Below are 21,064 nucleotides of genomic sequence, written 5' to 3'. Positions count from 1 at the left end.
ATCAGGAATGATGGACAGTAAATGATTGCCACTGCTGATGGGTTTGGCAGAAAAAAGCTGTGTACACAAAGCAAAATGAGATGTGACTAAAGAGATGCTTCAGGAAAGTGGGTCAGTATAAGCTAAAAAAAAAAAAAAAAAAAGAAGGACCTTTTTCATAGTCCACCATTCTCTCCAGCTTTCTTAAAAATTCACTACCTTCATTCTGGTACCACAAGGTCTGCATTCACATTGTCTGCTAGATGCATCTGGAATTTTTTTTTTTTTTTTTTTTTTTTGAAACAGCTTTTGCAGCTTAAAAGGAAAATCCATTCTTATACTATTGGCAATATCCCAGCAATTTATTTTTCTTTATATATTTTTTTTTTATACTGTAGTTTCAACATGGCCGATTGTGTTTGATGTTGTTGTCTTCCTGAGTGCTTGTTGTAAAGCCTTTTCTTAAAAATTAAACATCAATGTAGTTGCCTGGCCTTTAGAGGACTCCATGAGACTCCTAACTCAGTACTCATGTACCCACAGTTTAAAGTGCATGGGCTGGAGAGTGATTTGCCAAGGGCCAGGGAAGACAGGAGCTCTTTGAAGGCTTGCTTTATGGCCCTACTCGATAAAGGTGAGGCAAGGAAATAAAAATGTCAGCAGAAGAAGCAATGGATAGAATTAGCCTGCAGCTGAATCTGCAGCCGTGCGGTCAATAAAGATCGATAGTAACCTCAAGAACCTGGACCGAAAGGTAGAAACAGTGCAGGCCCATCCCCAATTGCCTATATACACAGCTTCATCACTGAAATAAGAAGAAAAAATGGGTCAAACTTTTTTATACTTCTCTGCAACAAACTAGCCATATGCTGCTGACTACAACAATCATGTGGCCTTCCATTTCCACCTATTTAATTCTCAAAGCTTGCTACATCATAATCCAGAGAAATTAAGATTTGGTTCTTGTGTACAGACATACTGTAGTGTTAGAGAGTAAATTAAAGTAAACACTTTTGTAAAGGTCCTAAACCATAAGAGATGTGTTTAGTGCTGTAACATGTGAATTCCCCTCTTCCAGGAGAGCTGCATCCTTTTCACTCTGAGCCTTAGCAGGCACCCTGGGTAATTTATGAGGGTGGCACAGGGTGTCATGGTTATCCGCAGGACACAGGACACCGGGGAAAGGTACACTATAATCAGATTCTGAATCGGGGAGTACACCTGTCATATATTGGAAAGAGATGCCAATGAGAGAAAAATATACAAGAACAGGAACATAAGCTGGAAGTGATTCCTTCATTGTATTTACCCAGTTGTGGCATTGTTGGTTTATTAAAAATTCTTTTTAAAATAAAAAAGCCTTTGAGAGAACAGGATATGATGGGACAGAACTAACTGAAAATCAATATTCCTTTCACAAAATGTATATTTTTTATTCTAACGAAGCTAGCGATAGAAGAACACACTAATGTAATCATCAGTAGCTCAGTAGGTAAAATGATGGACTACTGATCAGAAGGATGAAAGTTAAAATGCTATTGTTGCCACTGTGTTTTTTTTGTTCATGGCACTTCTTATGAATTCATTTAGCTTGTGAAATTATTGTGGTGAAATCTGTTGTTATCAAGTTGATTTTTAAGCTTTTTCTCCCACTATAGACCATGGATTGTAATTTTTAGTTATTTGACCCCAGTCAGGGTTTCCTGCATGTCCATCCTGTCTTTTAGTGCCAGAGGTAACGATTTTATGTTTTCTGATAGATTTACAACCCTGTGTTAATTAAATAGGCAATTATTCAATACTCAATTATTCATTCACTCACTCACTCACTCACTCATTTTCTACCGCTTATCCGAACTACCTCGGGTCACGGGGAGTCTGTGCCTATCTCAGGCGTCATCGGGCATCAAGGCAGGATACACCCTGGATGGAGTGCCAACCCATCGCAGGGCACACACACACTCTCATTCACTCACGCACTCACACACTACGGACAATTTTCCAGAGATGCCAGTCAACCTACCATGCATGTCTTTGGACCGGGGGAGGAAACCGGAGTACCCGGATGAAACCCCCGAGGCACGGGGAGAACATGCAATTATCCAATTATTCATTCGGTATTATGATTTTATATAGTGATGGGCTGCCATTTGCACATTTATGTAAGCTATATAATTTTCACACCCAGAGCAAAAATCCATAGCTGTTTGTATTCTTATTAGAAATCCAGGAACTAAAAATCATTCAGAAGTTAAACATGTTTTTGTTTGGTATTGTTTTTCTGCTTTTCTCCTTTGCTTGTCTTCCATCTACATGGCAATCTCGATTACAATCTCTATCATGTGTTCTGTTTAATCATCCAATACACTTCTGTGTAAATTGGATGAAAGGTCATCATTTGCAAATGTTAAGTTAAGCCTTGTACCAGTAAAGCCTGTGTCTTATTCACAGATACAATTTATTTCTTTTGCTTAGCAGCTATCAGAACTGCCTCCCATTGCTGACAGCCACAGGGTCAGAGATTTCCCGTAGTGTGTTTCCCTGCATGCCAAGAAAAAAGATCTGTGCAAAATCATTTCCAAATTGGTAATGAGATTTTTCCCCGCTGCATCCTCTCTTCTCTGTCCATGTCTAAGTGAATGCACATGATAGGAAAAGACACACAGATTTAGAAGCTTATGGCACATGGTTCATAGGTGTTACAAGGCTCCCACATGGGAAGACCTGGCTGGCATGTCTGAATAGCTGTCATATGCGCACCTGAAAATTAAGCATCCCACATGGCTGTATCGCACTAGTCTCCCCTGCCAAAAGTCACCCTACAGTCTGTTCTGCTTTTCAGACTGTGTCTTTTTTCAGCCACATTGTGAAGAGCAGTACATTTTCACAGTGGCTGTTTTTTATTTGGCACTGACATCTTTCAGGAATCTGCTGCTAAAACAGACAGCGAAGGACGAAAAGCAAAATGAAGCAATTCTAGTACAAGCCTTCTAAACCAGTGATCTCTAGATATATCATCCATCCATCCATCCATCATCACAAGTTCTGGTCTCATCCTCATCTCAAAGGCCTACCTGAGAAGGCAAAGCTTTCATAAAACAGATCAGCTTTTCTTTTTCAAGAGTACACACCATACACTGAGGTCAGAATGCAGTGCTTTCTGGCCCTTACAAAGTGACCCATGCTGGACTGATTTTCAACCATGGAGATCAAACAGCTTGGGGGTAATGATAGAGATCTGAGGATTTATTTTCTGGAATCTCCTGTAGGTATTATTCACAAAAGCAGAAAGGTAAAAAAAAAAAAAATCTCCACAAAAAGGCCTCTTCAAAGCATTTTTTCTGCTTCCATTGTGGTTGGACAAATTTTCTTGTCAGCATGCAGCAAATGAGGCATATTGGAAACGTAAGGAAGGAAGTGAAGAATTGATCTTCCACCACGAGGCGTTCTACAGGAAAAGAGATGTTGTCAATGTTATATTTTGTTATGGAGGACATCGTAATTCTCATGACCAAGAAACGTGTTAAGAAAAAACCTCAGATTTACATTTATCTGTACTAAGCAGAGGGTTATCTTCCCTTTTGCGAAAGGGCATTACATGCCTCATTTGGGATGTCGTGCAACATCAAAAAAGGCTTATTCTCCCTAACGCACAGTGCATTCCTTGCAGGCATCCTTTTCAGCTTCATTAAACTGCAGGGGTGGATAAGACATAGGCACTTTTATGTGTTAGGACTTAAAAGCGATGTAGAATTCAATCTGATCAAATAACTAAGCAGTTAGAGGCTTTTCTTGTGGGTTCAAACATGCCTCTATGACAGCCCTTGGCACAACTTTATGGCACTACCATATAATGTGAACCACAGATTTACCACCATCTTTTACCCTTTTACCTAAGACCGTCTTATACTGGGCTATATGAAAACAACCCGAGCTTATTTTTATCTCATTATCTCATCATCTCGACTCCTATCATTCCTGTTCCCATGATTTATTAGTACTCCAGCACTACATTAAGCATAGAAAGTGACAATTCCCATGTAGTTTGTTTTTTATTTACATGTAACATTTGGTTCCTTTGAGAAATGATAGTAGTGAAAAAAAAGCTTCTATAGTTAACTAGTTAAATAAAAGTAATGCACTAAGTTTCATTTCACTGCATAATTTCTCGAAACATATTTAGATGAGATGTGGTAAATGCAAGAATATAAAGAACAAATGTTTTTCCTCTAATTTCATTCATGTGCATTAAACAATACATCTGACTGAATTACTGGAGAAATATGGAATGGAGTGCAGAACTGAAGAAACGTCAGACCACGTGCTATATGCAATTGGTAACATTCAAGCCTGTATACAGTAAAATCTCAGATGTAAATTCATATGTTGCTTGTTGAAGCTCTGTTTCACTCTGTGTAGCTCTATTCATTCATTCATTCATTCATTCATTCATTTTCTACCGCTTATCTGAACTACCTCGGGTCACGGGGAGCCATCTCAGGCGTCATCGGGCATCAAGGCAGGATACACCCTGGACGGAGTGCCAACCCATCGCAGGGCACACACACACTCATTCACTAATGCAATCACACACTAGGGACAATTTTCCAGAGATGCCAATTAACCTACCATGCATGTCTTTGGACCTGGGGAGGAAACCGGAGTACCCGGAGGAAACCCCCGAGGCACGGGGAGAACATGCAAACTCCACACACACAAAGTGGAGGCGGGAATCGAACCCCCAACCCTGGAGGTGTGAGGTGAACGTGCTAACCACTAAGCCACCGTGCCCCCCCGTGTAGCGCTATAAGATGCCATAATTTTTTCATACCTTGTGTTTTTACTTCATCATCATGTAGAAGTAAGTAGACAGGCAAACATCGACACAGGTTATATTTAGTGTTATGATTCATTGAATTTGACATTTGAAAAAAAAAAAAAACAGCATTTTTTACCATTTCAGATTCATTTGTTGCATTAAAATAGCAAAGCAATATAAAAGCATCACACTTGGGAGCCCAAAGTCTATGGCACACCTTTTCTAATGCAGAACTCATGCCAAAAGGAACATCAACACATTAATCATAGAATAAGTATGGACATGTTTGTACTGTCAATCTCATCCAGTACACACTAGTGTGTTCACATTCAATATCTCTCCACCAGCATTTCATACCACTATAAATCATTGGTGTAGGAGAGAAAAGAATGGTGAATGAAGATAAAGTGTGTGTGTGTGTGTGTGTGTGTGTGTGTGTGTGTGTGTGTGTGTGTAGCAGCAATGAAAATGGTTTTGGAATTACACATTCAATACAAAGCTCTGACTCACTGAATAAATGAACACACAGCCTTGCAAACAATTATTTTCACCTTTCAAAAATTGCTTTCTTGTTCTTGAAAATAAAAATATTTGATCATATACATGCTAAGTGGACAGATATTTAAAAAACAATGAAATGAAATTAGCTCGGTTAAGCTCAACGTGTTCACTTGCGAGGTCAGTTAGATTGTAAAAACATAATCGAACATCCCACACAGAACAAAGTGCATACAGAAAAAAAGCAAGAATTATACAGAAGCGATTTTATCTTGGGAAAATCACTCGGCTTTCAGAGAAATGTTCACCGTTCATACACACTTTCTAACACACAAAGAGCAATTATTTTGCACTACGGTATATTATGTAGCTTGTAAGGTTACTCTTAAATAAAGTCTGACCCTTTCAGAAAGTTGTATTTCGCACCAGCGAATGATTTTAGAAGCATTACCACTCAAACTAACAACTTAAACGGTAGGGAAGAAAACAGTGTTAGCATTTATGTAAGCATCCAGAAAGGTTTTGTAGGAGAAACAGAAAAGCTACAGAAGCAACAGACTAAGAAATCTAAAAGGACCTAATTTTGCAATCTGTCTTTTCAACAAATTGATGATAGGAATCAGTCTGTCTTAAACGACTGACTTAAAGCGGCGATAACAATAATAAATTGTAAGGCAACAATTAGTGTCTATAATTCTGAAGAAATGAAAGAACGCTAAGAAAGAGTTCTTTTCTTCCAGCAAAGCACCAGAACCATTTCTGTTTTTGGATTTTTAGCCACTGACAATTATGGCATTGTAAGATTTACATTTGATCTCTTTGATTACTATTTGTATTTTACGCTAGGCTTTGTAACAAACCCGGATTTTAGATGTAGATTTATTTTTAGCTCCCAGTGTCAAAGAAAAACACCAGACATGACATGAGGAAGAAAGCTTGAGAGAAAACAGACATAAAAAGGAACTCATCCTCCTCTGAGAAACATCAGTTAGTCGGATTATTAATCATCCCTTTTTATATTATAAAGTAAAACAGTATTAAGTGTGTTGAAAGGGTGTTGTATATTTTGTATGAGTATGAGTATATTTTAAGTATATTTTAAGTGTACTGGAATGATCACAGGACAGTCTTTATGATTACAGCAGGTACAAATCTATACTATCTGCTGAGATTTTCCACTTGAGAAGAGAATCCATTGAAGCAAAGTAAACAGCATATTTCAATGAAATTGAATGTGAAGCCACGTTTCATGTGCAAATCTAAATCAATTGCGTCTGTTCCAAACATATAAAAATGCACACGTTCACAAAAATACGAACAGACAAAAGTAAATCTGTTCCTTTAAACTGCTAACTGGTTATTGGACCAAAAGAGAGACAGATTTTTTTGCATGAAGTCTGTGATCTTCCATTGTTAAAAGAAAACAGAACTGCACTGTACAGAGAGAGAGATAGAGAGAGAGAGAGAGAGAGAGAGAGAGAGAGAGAGAGAGAGAGAGAGAGAGAGAACAGACCTTCGCCAAAACACAGAGGGGAGTGACGAGGCACCCAGTGACAGCTTGAGCCACTCGCACACAAAGCACAAAGCACATGCTGTTTAGCCCTAGCTTTGTGGAGACAGACACACAAAATCCTTTGTCCTTTATTCTTCTAGCACCAATTTTAGAAACGCTCTTTCTTCCTTTAGAACTGTAGCTCTCTGGCTACCCTGTGTGCATACAAATTCACGGCTGCTGAGTCTCTATTTATTCCGACACAGAAGAATAAATCAAGTCTAATCGCGGACACCATTAACGCTATAGCCAAGGACTAATTAGGTAGAGAGGGAGGGTGGAAGATATAAAAGAGCCAGCACAGGTCCAAGGACAAAACAGTCCAAACATGCAGTCACAGGCAATCTTTTGACGGTCTGCCAAGGTTCCACCTGCTGATGTCTGGAGCTGCTGCGTTGATCGCATGCAGCAGGTTCACAACTTATTCAATTAAGCAACACTTTCTTAAGCTTTCAGTTTAGGAGAGATCGCCCACTGAGAGATGTAACCTGAATAGTTACAACTGGAATGGAAGAGTTTTACACACTTTCACACACTGGGTCAAGTTTAGCTTCACCTCTGAGGCGTATGTACACTATACTCAGGGCAGCTGGTATAAATGGGTGGACTGTCTTCAAAGACATAAATAAAGGATTTCTTTTTGTCGTCTACACAGATGCCATCAATAAGACCTTCAAATATAATGCATTACTCAATTCTAACAGTTTCATCATTGAGCTATTGATAGCCCAACCGTCTATCACAACCAGCCATCAGTGACTACACTTATAGCTCCAGGGATAGACTGATGATCAGTCATAAAGGATGGGTCACAGTAGGAGTTACAGTCAACAATGCAGCATGCCTCGAGACATCTGAACAAGCTCCACAGTTTTATATATATATCATCCTAGTGGGGAGGAAAACAAATGCAGACATAAAGAAACAGGGAGGGAATGAGGAGTGAAGCTGATCCTGACAGAGAATCTGGCCTTTGAGAAAAAAATGGGATTAGTCAGAGAAGGAAGCAGGGGGTGGAAGAACTGACATCATGATGATGCGTCTGAGAGGATGTTTGTGTGTAAGACAAAATCAGACAAAACATTTTTTTTTTCACTTAACTGGCACATCTCCAATCTCTTATTGGGAATTCTTGTTCTCTTCATGATGCGCTGACAATACTGTAACTATATAAACCTTACTGGATCGAAAAGAGAAAGAAAAAGAGAGAGGCAGCATGGGGTCTGTCGGTTCAGTGGTCTGCATGGTGCACAAACAGCAGGTTTACAGGCTTCATGCTGCTGTTCTGATTAACATCCCGTTCACATCACTCCAGCATATGTTTTGATCTACTGCGACCAGTGTCTTTTCTCCTCTACCATGTTCTACAGATGGTGTTGTGATTTGTCTCATATACTGAGGCATTAAAATAGAATCAAAGAATTTAAAAAATGCTTAAACGCTGCATGGTGTCACTGAAATCTGTGGTAACCAAAATGATTAAGGGTTTCTCTTAACTTACTTAACTTTTATGTCTGTGTAACTTCAAGATTATAAGGGTGGAGTGTGTTATGTGTGTTAATCTAATAAAACAACCGTCAGAAAAATAAATCAACGTTTATAAAGTTCCCAGTGTACTAAATTACATGATAATACTGTATCATAACTGACTATGTACCTCAGTGTGCTTCTGGAGTTTTTGAGTCAAATAACAGTTCTTTCGTTTATTTGTTTGTTGGTTCGTTTGTTCAGTCATTCATCGTCAGTGACAACTTTGTCCTAGTCAGGGTTGGTGGATTCGTAGCCTATCAAAGGAACAAGCACTTTGCAGTACTTTACAAGGCAACTTCATTCACAACTAGGAGCAATTTAGCATTACCATTCCAGAAGTGTTTTTAGTAGGTGCAGAAATACCTGAATAAAACCCACATGGACACAGTAATCCAAACCCAGGAGTAAACTCGAGAATCTGGTGCACGTAGGAAGCAATGCAGTCAAGTGGAACATAATGCTCTCTCCTGAACTCTGTAAAACATTAATGCTGTACAACACTGCTACATAGTAAAGGTTTCAACACTGACATTTAAACTTTAATCAAACAGTTATAGGTATAATTATATATGTATGTGTTCAGTGGTTTAATTCAGTTTGCAAAATTAATGACAGAGTTTTTGTTTGGCTGATTGATTGATAGATTATTTGGTTGGTTGATTGATTGATTAATTGATTGATTGATTGATTGAATTCATCCATAAAAATATATTATACAACCCTGCCAGTTCAACCTTATTGCTTTCAACCCTATACAAATTTCAAGTGCAAACCTCAGCTATTAAAAAAGGTGTTTTTATATGGTTAATGTTTTTAGAATTACGCAGTGTAATTGGAACCTAATTTGTGCAAATATCAATACTAATCAATAGTACTGGTTGATATTAATGGCAAGCGTTTTGCATATTTATGTCACATATTAATTAATAATAATAAGAATGACAAAAGTGGTTCCTACCATTTACACCTAACACACACACACACACACACACACACTGTATATATATACACACAGTGTGTACTTTTTTTAATTTATCAGACATGTGTCCTATAGCCCAATGATATGGTATTTATATGATATATGATACTAATAGTTAATTTACATTTATACAATATCAAGTAATTTGCATTATTTTCCAGGTTTCAGACTAAAAGCAACAGAGCTGTGAAGCCTCATCCGTTGGTGGTAGAGAAAACCACTTTATCACATCCAAACTGTAATCCATGAATAGCCCTGGCTGTAGTCAAACCTCACATAACAAAACTGCCTGGTAGACTTTGTATTGTATAGTCTTTAACTCTTTATCTCTCCTGGGTACTCCATCGTTTTTAGAAGGAAGCACAGTGTCTTTGTGTAATCCTGAATGCAAAGCTAGTGTAGGATAACCTGTCCGTCACTCTTAAATCACACTTGAAGATATAATCATTAGGCATAGCAAAAAAAATAAATGGGATTAACCTGAGTTGCCTTTGAATTGAGAAAAGCCTTTATTGTCGATTTTGATGTTTTACATTACATTTACAGCATTTGGGCAGATGCCCTTATCCAGAGTGAATTACAGTTACCTCATTTATACAGCTAAGCAATTGAGGGTTAGGGGCCTTGCTCAGGGGCCTAGCTGTGGCAGCTTGGTTGCACTGGGATTCAAACTAGTAGTCCAAACCATTGAGCACCCACATCCCCATGTGGTAATAAGGTGTAAACAATCCATGTCTCCCAGCTTCAACAAACGCCTATAGATTGACAACAATCTCTCATGTGACTGTCATCAACTATCCTATTAACTATTGTTGAATCAACAGCATGTTAGCTGTTTGTACTTGTTGATGTTTCATAGATAATCTATGCACATGCTTTATGACTAATGCTTTATATTGTCAATCATTTATAGACTATTACAAATTTCAAATTCATTATACACCGCCTGACTATATATGAAACACAGAAAAATAGATAAAATATTTGTCACCTTGTTCATAATCAGTTGATATGCTGCTCTAATAATAGTGTACAATCTACAATACTATCTAATAAAACCTTACCACTGAATCTTTAGCATCCCAAAAGAAACAAACCATGGCTACCACATGTGATCAGACAGATGACAATGTAGAAGCAAAAACATTTAATAGAATTGAATAGAAAATTGGTAAACGTTAAATTGTTTTTATTTTGCATAAGTAATTTATGGCATTTTAACAATACTCGCAATATTTTTAGAAGAAATGAGCATGCAAGACAGGAGTTGATATAATACATTCATTTATGCCTTTTTTTTTCATTAAGAGAACAAGTGCCAGAGGAAGAATTAAGAGTCCAGTGGTAATGATAATGACAATGCTGGTGGGAATAATGATGCTTATGATGGTGGTCCTGCTGATGATGATGATGATAATAACGATGAGGAAGATGGTGATAGTGCTGTTGATGATAAAGATGATTACGTCATTTGTGTTATTAAAGCAATTACTGCTATCTAACTGCTAACAAACACATGTTCATGAAATAAAATGACATAAAGCCTAATTGTAAACACACTAAAGCTATATAATCAGAACTGATCTCAACAGCTCAACGATCCATATATGAGCAATCCACAGATGATTCAGAGAAAACGGGAAGACCTAACCAGAGAGCTGCCAGTGTTTGATGATTTGAGGAGATTAGGGCGGATTTACATAAATGACAAAAGTGGAATGGTTAAACAGCATGCTAAGCAACATGTTCCGAGCTCCCCATGATCTGCTGTATTTCGCCAGCAAGAAGCAGTGAGCCATTATGGCAGCTTAGATAGCCAAGCAAGAAAGGTATGAGCCAGGTTTAAATGCTGGCAGACACAAACATTAACATCACTGATGGTGATTTAACAAGAAGAGCATTGTAAAAAATCTTTTTTTTAAAAAATCAGCATTTTATCCGGACAGTGCGCTCTTTTGTATTGACAAATATGACCATACAATATTAAGGGCATACATTTATTTATCAATTAGCTCCTCATATACAAAAGAAGCATCAAGCATTGTTTAAATCTCCAAATCCACACTATGAACTTGAATAGCGGTGGAGTTTTTAATATTATACTTTATCCACAATTTCATTAAATGAAGTGAATCTGTGGCTGACTCACACATTAAAGTATGCAGAAATATCAGCAACACCCTGATAGCACCATTTGCAATATGGTAGCAGTTCTGACTAATGGTGGAAACAACCCACTCGACATGGTCCACGAGTCCTGGATTTATCAAACTTTTCCACAAACGGGAGCCAAATACTGCATCTGCTGCTAGTGGCTATGATTCAGAATGTATAAGATCACAGGCACTGGCAGAACCAGAAAATAGAGTCCACATGTTTGTGATTATCACAGACTCAGAGAGAGAGAGATATTAGCCAAAGCCTGAATGCTGTTGTAGTTTACTCTACAACAAATGGAGATCAAATGGTGGAATCCTAAAAATCCAGTTAAGCAACCAACTCTGCTTCTTCTGCTATTTACTAACCCAGTGCCAGTGGGGAATGGGGGAATTAGTTGTGCTTGAAGGGAAAATCTGTAGCAAAAAAATTGCAAAAGAAAACATCCTCTGCCTAATAACCTTGAAATGACATATTACCATCCTACTAAGCTTCTCCAGCCTTCCATCTAAGTCAGTGAACTTGACAGACTGTGGTGCATGAATATTAAAATGCATATTTTTGCGGGGCACTAAGTCTTAAAAAATAGTATGAATGAATAAGATGACATTACATTCAACATGTTTAAAAGTGATTGCTTGTCTTATTGTTTAAGAGGGGAATTTACTTAAGTCCCTGTGTTACTTATGGGTTGCCAATGTAAACCTCCTTACTGCATTCTGCCGCTCAGAATGATAATGTCTGTGTGTGTGTGTGTGTGTGTGTGTGTGTGTGCGTGTGCGTGTGCATGCATACATGAGCGTGTGTCCACCACTGCTGTGAAAATAAGAGAGATTGCTATATCAAACTCTCTGTGGAAAGTTCATAGAGCAGCAACAGTCCTTTAAACATAAATGGAACATAATATCAATAATATAATTTATTATAATGACACAAAACCCTCACATCAGGTTTCAAGAGTCTCGGTATAGCAAATGAAACGGTACTGCTGATGTATATTTGTTACACCTACAAAACTCTAAAGGTAAATGACAAAAAGACAGAAAAACGTTCCAAGTGAAAAATCTTGTGCAATCTTTGGCATATGCAAAATTACATCCAGTAATTCAGCTTAACTATTGCACTACATCACTATCATAAACATATATTTACTCTTCTTCCTTTTATAATAGGGTTATTTATGAGTATTATTTGAAATTCAAATTTGGGCTGGTTGAAATAAATCATATTCTCATATTCTGATTACTATACAGCATTAGATGCGATATAGACCTATATACACTCACTATCCACTTTTTTAGGTACACCTGTCCAACTGCTCGTTAACGCAAATTTCTAATCAGCCAATCACATGGCAGCAACTCAATGCATTTAGGCATGTAGACATGGTCAAGATGATCTGCTGCAGTTCAAACCGAGCGTCAGAATGGGGAAGAAAGGTGATTTAAGTGACTTTGAACATGGCATGGTTGTTGGTGCCAGATGGGCTGGTCTGAGTATTTCAGAAACTGCTGATCTACTGGGATTTTCACGCACAACCATCTCTAGGGTTTACAGAGAATGGTCCAAAAAAGAGAAAATATCCAGTGAGCGGCAGTTCTGTGGGCGCAAATGCCTTGTTGATGCCAGAGGCCAGAGGAGAATGGCCAGACTGGTTCGAGCTGATAGAAAGGCAACAGTAACTCAAATAACCACTCGTTACAACCGAGGTATGCAGAAAAGCATCTCTGAACGCACAACACGTCGAACATTGAGGCGGATGGGCTACAGCAGCAGAAGACCACACCGGTAGTAAGGTGTACCTAATAAAGTGGCCAGTGAGTGTATATATATATATATATATATATATATATATAAAATCATGATAAAAGAAGAGGAGCATTTCTAGGCCACAGGCATGGGTGCCACAGTCCCCACTAAAAATCTGATTCCTAGGTGAAATGACATCTTGGAAATAACAGGAAGATTTGAACAGAACAGCAAGGTTAAGTGGATATGAAGTGTTCTGTAACATAAACATGTTGAGTAAAGAAGACACTTGAGTTAACGATTTTGATTGCTGGCCACACTGGTTAAAAGAAGCAATCTGTTATGAGTGTACTTACCTCACCACTCATGAAAATCCACTGCAAATCCAGTCACCTTGATTTCACAAATCATTCTGTCTGTCAATCCTCCACATTGTATTTTGCTGAAGTGGCTGAATGTCTGCATTATTGTGGGTCTTTGTGTGATTTCAGATGTGTTTCTTTATTTATTTTTACTACTCGTTTAAAATCCATACAAGGAGTCCCGTAGCAGAGATACAAAATGACTACTGGCCGTTACCTTTGAATAATATACAGCTGAATGGACACGAATCCAGTTTAGCTTCTGATGTTTCCATTAAGTTAAGAATACAGAAAGAGGAAATTTCTGGGTTTCTGGGTTGACTTCCATCAAAGCATGCCATTAAGTGATATGTTACTCACGTTACAGATACAGTGGAACCTGTTATGAGCTCAAACTGCTTGTATTCCCTTTGTATTACATTTATGGCCTATGTCAGAGTATTACAAGATAAACCTATTTTATGACTTGACGTTGACTTTATGTCAATTGGTTATTTTTCGTTTTTCTTTTTACTCGTTAGCTCTTGTTCTGTGCCAGTGTGTTTTATGTAGCACCAGGGTCGTGGAGGAACGTTGTTTCATTTGACCCTGTACTCCATCAGCGACTGTATATATTGGCTAAATGACTTGACTTGTACAAAGTACAAAGCCCCTTATAGGCATACATTTGTACAATGGTAACATACTTCACCTAAATATAAATGCTCTTAACGACTGAATTCCATTCAAGGTTATAACATTTCAACAGCTATTTATTAAGATACTGAATAATCCAAAAATATCTTATTGATAATTCCTTATCTGTCACAAAATATCAGATTGAAACAATATCTAAATTCTTATTGATGTGACAGTGCTATTAAGAAGATATCTCCAAAATAATGACCCTGTATGACTCCATGCATTGCCTTATTCCTCAAAAGACTTCTAATGCAACCCCGGCACTTAACATTTAGCTTGAGGCATAACAGGCTGTATACTCCCTTAACAGTTTGTTTATGTGAACCCAGTCCCTCAGATTTACACACTCGTATACAATTATAGCGCTCTGTCCCCAGACACAGCTGGTTTAAAAGCTACAGTGCTCACCCAAGGTCACTCTCATGACCAGGCTTGCTACAATACCTATTTAAAGCGAGAAAATCCACTGGGATCCTCTTATCCACAGCACAAAATACACTGCTCGGTTTTATTCTCTGTTATATATTCTCGTTATGAAAAAAAAAAAATCCAAGCAATTTTGGATTTGACTCGAAGTGTTTCATACAAATGTTTCATACATAAATGGTGAAAAATTCTGTTACAGTTCATTTGAGGTCAAAGTAATTAAAAGTATATTTTATTTCCCATTATGAATTCATGTTCATAATCTACATATAAAGTTATCTATTGCATCCTTTCCGTCTCATACAAACACACACACACAACACATACACATACGCATACACATATACACACACAAAGGCAGTGCCCTGCAGCAATGTTAGAGTGGTGCACGATATCAGGGCAGTGTGTCAGCAAGACTGAAAAAGTACACACACCACCATGGAAATCAATCCCACAATCCCTAACTGTAGCAGTCATTTTCCTGCCTTCATATCATTTTTCCTTTCTTAAAGAAACACAAATTTTATTTTGTTAATGAGGGGAAAAAAAACATTTGAGAAGGATAAAAGTATATAATCAAACGATGTCGTATAAGAGTAAAGTAATAGCCGACATGCTGTCACTTTGAGTACTTTGTCACCACTGAGCCGCTTTCTACATGTACTTCTAATGTACAGTATGATAAATCCAAATTAATGACATAAAATAAGCTCTGAAACTATCTGTTCCTATTTAGGGCATCAAATAGCCATCTCTGAATCTGTTTTTAGTTTTAAACTTGAAGCAGGTTCAAGACTTAAAAAACGTACATTTTTATTGAAACGTTTACGGGAAAATGCTTTAAAATTCAAGACAAAGGCAGAAATGCAAGCCTTTGCATTGTATTCTGGCTTTCACAGCTCCTTGACCTCAGCTACATCTTTCAAGTTCATAATTGGGCTCAACTAAAGATGTTTAAAAACAGTACTCTTCAACCCTGCTAACAAAATTTTCTACCTGACAATTTCTACCTGTCTTTAATATTTCATAACATTTAGCCTAATTTAACTCTTTACACCAGAGTCCCAAAAATGGAATTTGTGTCTGATTTCTTGCGTTTATGTCCAGCACTGAATTTCTTTGTCGTGTCCCAATCCACAGTGAAAAAAAAACAAAAAAAAAAAAAACTAACCATTTTAATGGATTTAAAATAAATAAATCTCTCTCTCTCTCTCTCTCTCTCTCTCTCTATATATATATATATATATATATATATATATATATGAGAGAGAGAGAGAGAGAGAGAGAGATTTATCTATTTATTTATTTATTTAGTTTAAATCCATTAAAATGGTTAGTTTTTTTTTGTTTGTTTGTTTTTTCACACAAATGTTTTATCTTAAAAATAAATGATAATACCAAACCCATTGTTCTCTGTAATGCCCAGGTTCATAAGCATCAAAAATGTAAATCTGTCTTTAATTGCTCAATTACTTCAAATAATCAAATTCTGTATACATCGATAAAATTATTCTGTTTGTTTATACTGATTGAAACTGTCTGACAAGTTGCTTTCCGTTGTGTCGGCAGAACACAAAAAGGTTAGACTAATATAACTGGATCAGGCAATTACTAAAGATGCTCTAAAGAACATTGCTCAGCACTACACATTTACTGAATGTAAATGAATGTGTTTGTTCTCTGTGAGTCACTTTAGATGCTCATAAAAAAAAAAACAAATTCATAGTAATTACTGAATAATATGTTAAAGCTAACTGACTGAATAATGTGCTACGGTTTAGGATGTTCATTCCGATACACAATGTACTCGAATAATAAAGCTAAATCGCCGAGATCCACCAAGCATGCCTGGCGATGGTGAGTGCACCGAAGTGCTCATATTTCACGAGAGCTGTGTTAATATTACGCATCGATGATGCTTTCCCATAGCGCTGGCAGATTTGTATACAAGGAGGGCACCTTGAACTATTGAGCTATAAAATGACAAGGCATCAATTTCCAGAGGACTGGAGGGAGCATCGCTCTTCCAGTGTAATCAGCTCATGTTCCACTCAATGGCTTGCTGAATTATTCAATACACACCAAAGTAATTCTCAAGAGTGGACAGCTAAAAGGGTATGAAAATGTTACAATAGCCGACGTCAGGATGTAAGATGAAGTTTAATTGCCCAGAGTCCTCCATTAAGTTGAAGATTATTAATCAAATGTAAGATAAAGTTTGTGGAGTAGGTGCAAAGGGAAAGATCCTAGCCATTGGGTTACATTATGAACACTGGGCCATATTTTAGCACCTCGGATGGAGTAAACCAGTCACCTTGCTCCGGCATGCCTGCTGGGCACGATTTTATTCTCTGCCAAGTGAGGGACTGAGGGGAATAGTCTCACACGCAATACACACACAAAGGCATTCACACACAAATGACATTGTTAATAGCTGTGTTTGAAACTACACATTCAAGTGTGTACATTCTGAGTGTACAGGGAGTGCAGAATTATTAGGGAAGTTGTATTTTTGAGGATTAATTTTATTATTGAACAACAACCATGTTCTCAATGAACCCAAAAAACTCATTAATAGCAAAGCTGAATATTTTTGGAAGTAGTTTTTAGTTTGTTTGTAGTTTTAGCTATTTTAGGAGGATATCTGTGTGTGCAGGTGACTATTACTGTGCATAATTATTAGGCAACTTAACAAAAAACAAATATATACCCATTTCAATTATTTATTTTCACCAGTGAAACCAATATTACATCTCAACATTCACTAATATACATTTCTGACATTCAAAAACAAAACAAAAACAAATCAGTGACCAATATAGCCACCTTTCTTTGCAAGGACACTCAAAAGCCTGCCATCCATGGATTCTGTCAGTGTTTTGATCTGTTCACCGTCAACATTGCGTGCAGCAGCAACCACAGCCTCCCAGACACTCTTCAGAGAGGTGTACTGTTTTCCCTCCTTGTAAATCTCACATTTGATGATGGACCACAGGTTCTCTATGGGGTTCAGATCAGGTGAACAAGGAGGCCATGTCATTAGTTTTTCTTCTTTTAGACCCTTTCTTGCCAGCCACGCTGTGGAGTACTTGGACGCGTGTGATGGAGCATTGTCCTGCAGGAAAATCATGTTTTTCTTGAAGGATGCAGACTTCTTCCTGTACCACTGCTTGAAGAAGGTGTCTTCCAGAAACTGGCAGTAGGACTGGGAGTTGAGCTTGACCCCATCCTCAACCCGAAAAGGCCCCACAAGCTCATCTTTGATGATACCAGCCCAAACCAGTACTCCACCTCCACCTTGCTGGCGTCTCAGTCGGACTGGAGCTCTCTGCCCTTTACCGATCCAGCCACGAGCCCATCCATCTGGCCCATCAAGACTCACTCTCATTTCATCAGTCCATAAAACCTTAGAAAAATCAGTCTTCAGATATTTCTTGGCCCAGTCTTGACGTTTCAGCTTGTGTGTCTTGTTCAGTGGTGGTCGTTTTTCAGCCTTTCTTACCTTGGCCATGTCTCTGAGTATTGCACACCTTGTGCTTTTGGGCACTCCAGTGATGTTGCAGCTCTGAAATATGGCAAAACTGGTGGCAAGTGGCATCTTGGCAGCTGCAATGCATTATGAGTTCGCCTGTCCTGTTTTTGTGTGCGAGTAAGGTACTGAAAACAGACTCATGGTCACTAGGGACTCCGTCCTGCCTCCACATGTCCTCCCGCTACCCATGCTAATGGTTCTAAACACAGCAGATGGGAGAATAGTGGTATCTTGGGAGTGTGTGCATGTGTGTATATGTGTAGGTGGTGGAACGTGTGAAAAAAGGGGAGGGCACATGTGCTCATATACAGTATGTGTGATGGCGGGGAGAAGAGTGCATGTGTATAATGAGGGTGATGATTAGAACAGCACTGGCTGTTGGAGAATTTTGAAACTGTAAGAGTTTATAGTTTCAGTAAAAACTGTAAATACTAAGAAGTATAAAGATTGTTTCTTTTACGAGTCCTGGGATAAGCACAGCAAAAGCTTTGTGATTACAGGAAGTCTTTTTGATTCCTGGTGTCCCATAAATGCTGTATTCCTCTTCAGTGATTACAGAGGAAAGAATGAATGAATAAATGAATGAATGAATGAATGAATACACACACATCTGCTCCTATTACAGTGTTAATTGTTATCAACGCGCTATGTTGACACCTGTTAATGACTCGCATAGTGTTGCGTTCACTCCTGCTTTTACAAAATAAGAACTACCTGCTCGCCTGTCTGTGTATTACATGACTGAATACTGTTTCGTAATAATCTACAGCATCTTCCAATTGCATCAAAAAAATCTTCAGCTAGATTTCGTGCCGCGTTCATTATTCCTCATGTACACATCTTAGAAAAGTCTTCAAATGCCGTGTGCCACTGGCTGTTGTATATTAATAGAGGAAATTAGCATAGGTCTTTATTGAAATATTCATAGGCACAGAAGCAACGGCTTTAATGATGATGCTGCAGTAGCAGGCTTGGAGGAGCTTGTGTGGTGCTGCTCACTGTGGCTTCTGGCAACATGGAGCAGAGCAAGATGAAAAAATATAACAGCGTCTAAACTGTATTTCTGAAATGACTTGGGAAATTCATCATTACATACTTATGAATATGAAATAAAATGTTTCCTCATTAGTGAGGCTACATGCCAAAATAGTCTAAGGAGGATTTTACCTTTTTTTTTAATTCAGTGGTTGGATTAGCAAGGGTTCTATTAGCTAGCGGATTTGCGCTCATACTTTCTTTGTTGATGACCTACTTTAGTTTTTCTACATTTCCCCTCCTGAAAACCTTTATTTTGTGTGGGATATCATTACACCTCAAGCCATAGAAGTGGTTTATGTTCCCTAATGACCCATGTCATTAAAAAAAATGAGTTAAAACATTTTTTTTTTTTATCTTTTACTTGTTTTTTTTATTATTATTATTATTTATTTATTTATTTATTTATTTTGCGGATGAAGCTCAGAATCAGTATTCATGAGGTTCTGTTGTGTCGATTATTACAAATAAAACCAACCTAATGGTCTTTTTAATTTTTTATGTTTTTCACTGAAAATAGCAATTAGCATTAAACAGATTTTTTTTTTAAAAAAAACAAGGCTAAATCAGCAGGTATAACTGTATTTACCAAAAGCCTGTTTTCTGGCTAGTGAATAAAACAGCAGTAACAGATGTTTTCCTAATCTGCTGAAGTCTCCCAATCAACAGGCGGCACAATCTTTACATCAGGAGCATGTTCAGGAATAATCAGAGACATTCATTACCAAGTGTGTCTTTGAATAAAAATTGCATACATTTCGACATGTTGACTGTTACTTTCCAACTGACAGTAAAAATCGTCACTTATTTCCAGGAACATAGCTTTCTATTATCACTAGTCAGACAAACAGCAGCAGTCAAAATATCATCTTTGCCATAGAGATTCTTTGACATTATCAGAGTGAAATGACAAGTCTGTCCTTAGAAAATGGCAAAGGAAAACATCTGAATAGGCTGGGGCATTCACAAAATAACCGGCGTTAATATTTAATATCAAGGTATCACTTCACATGCAGACAGGAGAAATGGCCTCTGTGGCTTCAAGCCATGATGATACTCTGACCTTATCAGATTCGGTGGAAGTCTCACAAGACTCTCATAAGGGGAACTCAAGGAGAACAAAGTCATGTGTGGGAACTTTGAGGACCAAGTTACATTTCAGAGGAAAATATAAACCGATGATAAATTTGGCATCTTAAATTCACGTACTCTTGCTTTTTTAGATTAGTTAGATTAGTTAGTTAGTTAGTTAGTTAGGTAGGTAGGTAGGTAACTTGCTTTCAGTGCATTTACTACAATATCAACCAAATTTTATTTTTTAGTTAGTTAGTTAGTTAGTTAGGGGTTATTCTTCTTCATCATCCTATTATTATTATTATTATTATGATTATTATTATTATGATTATTATTATTATTATTATTATTATTATTATTATTATTATTATTATTATTATTATATTTTTTAAAAAAACAAAGAAAACAAAAAAATGCATGCAATTTCATATCATCTCTGATTAAAATATAAAATCTAATCTGTGTAAACCCCTAAAGCACTCTTTGTCCTGGGTAATGATCCTGAGCATCTACTTTGATTCTTACAGAAGAGGGATTCCTTTTTAAATAGCCGCCAGTAGAACCCATTTAGAAAGCTCAAAGAACCCACAGGAAACCCTTCTTTGTACTTCCATGTAAGACCGCTGACATATTGAAATAGGTCATTTCACTGACCTTCAGAAAACTTTAGATTTTTTTTTTTTTTATCACC

At 37.5% G+C, this 21,064-nt stretch overlaps 1 protein-coding gene across 1 annotated transcript in view; it reads right to left on the bottom strand.

Annotated features, from left to right (window-relative positions):
* Positions 1-21,064, bottom strand: part of thsd7aa (thrombospondin, type I, domain containing 7Aa) — a 101,041-nt gene that overhangs the window by 60,899 nt on the left and 19,078 nt on the right. The gene's annotated exons all lie outside the window — the stretch shown is intronic.

This window comes from Tachysurus vachellii, chromosome 3 (genome assembly GCF_030014155.1).
Source record: "Tachysurus vachellii isolate PV-2020 chromosome 3, HZAU_Pvac_v1, whole genome shotgun sequence".
Taxonomy (NCBI): domain Eukaryota; kingdom Metazoa; phylum Chordata; class Actinopteri; order Siluriformes; family Bagridae; genus Tachysurus; species Tachysurus vachellii.
The sequence above is the reverse complement of the archived record's forward strand: the minus strand, read 5'-3'. Positions and strand labels throughout refer to the sequence as shown.